At 44.5% G+C, this 5,786-nt stretch overlaps 1 long non-coding RNA gene across 1 annotated transcript; it reads left to right on the top strand.

The window, feature by feature from the left end:
• Positions 1–3,494: 3,494 nt before the first annotated feature.
• On the top strand, positions 3,495–5,563 carry LOC125099102 (uncharacterized). Its single transcript, XR_007127029.1, has 3 exons — positions 3,495–3,803; positions 3,882–3,999; positions 5,213–5,563. It is a non-coding gene; the product is annotated as an uncharacterized LOC125099102 (long non-coding RNA).
• The last annotated feature ends 223 nt before the right edge of the window (positions 5,564–5,786 follow it).

Here is a 5,786-nt window from a genome sequence, read left to right as displayed (position 1 = left end):
GGAGAAGCAGGCTCCCCGCTGAGCAAGGAGCCCAATGTAGGACTCGATCCCAGGACCCTAGAATCCTGACCTGAGCCGAAGGCAGACAGTTGACCAATGGAGCACACAGGTGCCTCAGGATCCCCAGTATTTGTATATTACTTTAATCCACTTCAAACAGAACCTAGGTTTAATTTGTCCCCCCTTTTAAAAAACCAGTGTTCTCCCCAGTATTCTCTCCAGTTGGCCTGGTTTATTGACTATTCCTTACAAATGACTTCCTCATTCCTGCCTCTGTTTTCTAGCTCAGGCCTCCTATTCACCCTCCTTGGAATGTTCACCCCATTCCCTTCTGCTTTTGAGATCCCACTCATATGTAATGTCCCAATTCAAGTTCACTTCTTCCCTAAATGCTTTCTCTGGACATAACAACTCAAGATTTTTTTCCCTTTTCTGAACACCCATTGTGCTCCTGACACATATAATAATACACACTGCTTTCTATTATTTAACCTTTTAAATTTGTGTTAACCTTGCTTTCCTTATTAGATTTAAAATCTATGAAGGTCTAATGATATGAGGTTAATCACTCAGAAAATGACAGGAGAGGCTCTGTGTCGAGTCAGAAAGAAAGAAATCCACCAAAGAAAACACAAAAGGAATGACAGTTGAAGTGGATTAAGGCCTAAATACAGAGAGAAGAAAGTGAGTGTTCATGAAGTTTGCAGTAGTTACCAAAGTCCTGCTTCCTTTTTCGACAGTGGACAATTGTTGGTAAGTAGCTTCCCAGTCAAGGACCACACTTCCCAGTCCCACCAGCGGTCTCAACGGAGTCATGTGACTAGTTCCCAGCAATGCCGAGTGATTGGAAAGGATGTGTGTTCCATCTGGTCAAAAGGGTTGAGAAGCAGACGTGCCTCTCTACTGTCACTTTCCTTTCTACTGGCTAGACAGACAGGACTTGGAGGGTCTAGAGGAAAATGGCCAATAGGATGGAAGAAGCCTGGGTCCCTGAATCACCTCATGCTGAAAAACCAGCCCCTGACATGGGACCCTGGCATTGGGCTTCTCCTTGAGCAAGACATTAAGTTTGTATGCAGCTACTGAAATGTGCAAGATTATTTGTTAGAGCAGTGTATTAATGCGGGTGCTCCAGAAAAAAAGAGATTCAGTAGGATATGCCTGCCTATCTATCTGTCTAATCTATTGAGAGATTTGTTTCCAGAAATTGACTCACGTGATTATGGTAGATGGCAAGTCCAAAATCTGTAGGGTGGGCCAGCAGGCTAGAGACCTAGGAAGAGCCAATGTTGCAGTTCAAGTTCAAAAGCCATCAGCTGGCAGGATTCCCTTTTGCTCAGAGAAGATCAGATTTTTATTCTATTCAGGTCTTCAGCTGATTGGATGAGACCTGTTCGCATCATGGACAGCAATGTGGTTTACATCAAATCAACCAATTTAAACCCTAATCTCATCCAAAACACCCTTACAGAAACATCCAGAATAATGTTTGACCACACATCTGGGTACCATGGCCCAGCCAGGTTGGCACATAAAAAGAACAATTATAAGCAGCTAGTCTTAAGTTACACCAAGATATGTTGAGAATAGCCACTAACGCTTGTAGAAATGGCATATTTCTCTTCCCCTTGTCTTCACTCAGCAACTGTCCCTGCTCCGGTAAAGGAATATATGTTATTTTCAAAATAAGCCAAACACATGAAATGTTCTACAAAGACACCATATTTGAAAAAGCACTGGAAGATACACTATGATCATTACACCATGATTCATCGTGTGTGCATGAGGAAAGATCTAGTCACCTGAGCTTTAATAAACAATTGATATCTCTGCCCAGAATCGGGCACAGGGAAGGTCATCACCAAGGAGCCTGTCCTGTGTATCCATTTTTGACAGAACCAGGTGATGGGTGTTTCTGGCCATGAGAGGCTCTGAGGGTAAGATCCCCTGACCCCTGCTACTCACCAGTAGGGCTTTTGTGTCTTGGTTCTTTTTAAGACGTTTGTAAGCAGAGCAGAAAAACAGAGCTGAAAACAGGACAGTTATGCCTCTGATCCTCAGGAAACAACCTCCTTACCTTCAGCGGCAAAAAGATCTGTCAAAAGTTAAGTGGTCTCCCCTCCCTCCTGTCACCTTGTATAAGGAGGGAGCAGAAGGGAACTGGTATTGGTTTTTTAAGATCAGTTGACTACTACAGGCTGTACAGTAGGTAACACTGAAAAATTTACTATAACCCGCATTCTGGTCAGTGTCCCATAATGATCTCGGCCACTTACTACCTCCTCCGTGAAGTTCATTCTCAACCACCCAAGACTCTTTATTTCAACAGTTATATATTCATTTATTTAACAAATGTCAGTCAAGCCTCTAGTATGGATATAATACTATATTGAGTAATTGTAAAAAATTCAGATGAGTACAAGTTGTAATCTCAAAAATCTCCGTAAACTCTCTACGTACACTTGTGTGTGTGCGTGCATACACACATGTGCATGGACCCACACTCTCCAAGGACAATGCTCTCCTACTTGAGCCCTGTGCTCCCTCTGTACTTTCCTTGTATGAAGCACCTGAGCACCCTGTTGGCTTGGGACCAGGACAAGGGGGCCAGTTTTCTGGGTTTCCTCCCTTAAAAGCCACTCTATCTTTCTGGCTTTTAACTGTAATGGCATTACACATTCACTCCAAGGACAAAAGAGACAAGGAGATCTTCTAATGTGGGGGGTCGAGGTAGGCGTGCCCAGTAGCCTGTGACTCCTTATCCACTTCCCAAAGGTCTCACCCCAATTCTAGAAAAAGTTCATGACAGGGGTGGTATGAGGAGGAAGTCTGTTCACTTGTTGACTTGCAAAAGGTCTTAGCAAAGGGCAGAGCCACTGCGCCCAGCCAGGCCACAGGGAAGCTCACCCCACAGACATAGCTTGGCTGGTTCCCATATAACTAGATCTGCTGGAGACCACATCCTGGAGCAAGAAACCCACCTGTCAGTTGCCTCCTATCCCCTTCCTCATTTTTTTTCTTCCCTGTCCCTGGTTGCTGAAGCTCAGCGGGGATTGGAACCATGAATCTGTAGTAAATCTCCCTGATTGGCCATGTTGGGGAGATACCCAGGCTTTCAGCCCACAGGCTAGTCAGTCCTCAGGAGCCCTATGCCTCAGAGAGGAAGGGGGCAGTCACGGGGGGAGACTTCCTATCTCACCGTATGGGGCAGCTCTTGGTTTATTTATCAGACTGCAAAGTTTACACTGAAGTTTAGGTATTTTTGTTGAACTGGAGCTTTAATTATTCCTCTGGCTAGCCTATAATTCCAACGTCCCAGTTTTCCAGCTCTTGCTCTTGAATTCAACTGCGGCTTCATTTTTCCCCTGGCTGAGCCTCAGAAGGGCAGCCTGGAGAGGCTGGAGGAGGGTGGGATTTCCCCTCTTGTCACATAAACAAGGAAGTGAAGGAGGCCTCTGTACTCTCAGAACTTTAAGCATGAAATGCTGCGTGTCTAAGCATTTATATCACTTGGCTGGGACGAGGCAATGGAAAGCATTCTTTCTTCATACCAATTCATCGTGAGCCTCTCTGATGCATTTTGGGACTCGCGGTTATTGTTGGGATTATACTCAGATTCCTGTACTGGCCGGTCCCCAAAGCTTTACTAAACAACAACAAAGCCAGCAGGTACCATTTATATCCACGCTCCAGGCGCTACACCAGGCGAACCTTTCACAGCTGGGATTTTTCTCATTTCACAGTGGAGAGGACGCAGATCCAGAGGGATGAAACAAAAAAACGGAAGCCTGGACACACAATAGGTCAGAGGTAGAAGTCGAATTCGAACCTAGGGCTGTTGTTTGACCAAAGTGTTTTTCATCTACTCCATTATTTCACAGGCAAAGTGAAGACAATCAGATTGTCCTTTAAACCTATGGAGCTTTGCTGTGTATAAGGGTCTGGTGAATCCTTCCATCAAGTAAATAATAGTCTGTGCATAAATCCAGATGGATACATGTATGGAGATAGATTTCTATTTATGTATTTTGTGTGCGTCTCCTATAACTTTAGACACATTTAAGGTGACCTACAGTGTTTGGTCCTCTTATTCGGGCAAGCAAAGATATTTAGAGAATATTAAAGAGGGCTTTGTTAGTTCCTCTGCAGATCTTCACCAAGCGTTCCTCTGTGGGAATACAAAGACGAGAAAAGCAGATGATCCCTGTCCTCCCAGAGTGTATGGGTTTTGGTTTCTTGGAGTATGCCACTCCTTACTAGTGGGCTGCTTAGAAACAGAATGTCCACTTGCTTTGTGGTAATAAGTCAACAGTTTTGTTTTTTTTTTAAGAGTTATTTATCTATTTGAAAGAGAGAGAGAGTGAACTGGAGGTAGTGGCAGAGGGAAAACATCTCAAGCCGACTGTCCGCTGAACGTGGAACCCAACACGGGGCTTGATCCCCGGCCCCTGAGACCAGGACCTGGGCTGAAATCAAGGGTCAGACGCTCAACTTGACTGGGCCACCCAGATGCCCCTAAGTCAATAGCTTAAGAAACTTTCTTTTCTTTTCTACTTACCACAGGAATGCCTCTCATTGTAAACCATTTTAAAAAACAACATTCTAAGAATATATAATATAAAAAGTTACTTTCCAGGATTGCCAGCCGCAGAGAAACAACCAGAATCAGAGAAGAAAATTTTAATATGCAAATCTATCCCTCCAAAGGGGGAACAGAGTAGATGGGACAGCAAGTCCCTTCCCCTGGCTCCGGCAGCCCTCCAGGACTTGTGGAGATGACTTTAGCCGGTGGCTCCTAAGCCTGGGGAAAGCAGAAACACAGGTGAATGTAAATATGAAGCAAAACTCCAGCCAGAAGTTCTGACAAAGCCTTTTCTCCCCCTGGCTTATTAATTTATTTCCATGAAAAGAGGCCAAAGACGTTTAAAATGAGGATTGTTCTGGAAAATCCAGGCTAGATGGACACCAGATGTATATAGGGAATCAGGGCACACCACAGTAAACACTCAGTAGTTGTCTGCTCAATGAAGCAACGAAAACTCGGTACTGATCTTTGGAAAATCAGACCAAAACAGCCCTGTACGACATGCCCGCCTTCATAGGTTTTCAATTTACTGCACCTCCCCCACTGCCCTTTTTTTTTTTTTAAATACACAGCAAAGGGAAAAGTCGCCAAGTGTTTCTTGGCTGAATTTTTCTATTTTGCTTTCAGTTTGTGCCATTTCAGTTCCTGTTATCATGCTTGGAGGTACACTGAAGTGCAGTGAGCCCCGGGGGTATCCGAGGCCGCGCTGGAAGACTGAGCACAAGCAGCAGAAGATATTAATAATGTGATGTCAACACAGCACACATTCAGGAAACTCCAGGAAAAGAACACAAACAAAACCCTGGTCCGAAGCACTTTTTGGAAAGGCTTTACTGTGAGAGGATGGTAAGGGTTTTACAAGGGCTATGAAGAAACGTATTTAAGTTAATAAAGTTCTTTATTGAGTGTTTACTGTGTTTTACAATGTGCTTTACATCTATTAACTTGCTTCATCTTCCAAACAACCCCATAAAGAAGTCACAACTAGAATCCCCACCTTACCAATGAAACAACTGAGGCACAAAGGAGCTCAGTAGCGTGCCCAGGGCGAGAGGGAAAGGCAGAGACAGAAGATAAACCCCAGGCAGGGAAGGGCAGGGCAGGGCAGGGGGTGGGAGATGGGCTAAGCAGCTGAAGGGAATGGAGAGGGTAGAGACTTGCAATTATGAAAGAATTCAGGCACAGGGATGAAAAGTACAGC

The sequence above is a fragment of the Lutra lutra genome, chromosome 4, assembly GCF_902655055.1.
Source record: "Lutra lutra chromosome 4, mLutLut1.2, whole genome shotgun sequence".
Lineage (NCBI taxonomy): Eukaryota > Metazoa > Chordata > Mammalia > Carnivora > Mustelidae > Lutra > Lutra lutra.
The sequence above is the reverse complement of the archived record's forward strand: the minus strand, read 5'-3'. Positions and strand labels throughout refer to the sequence as shown.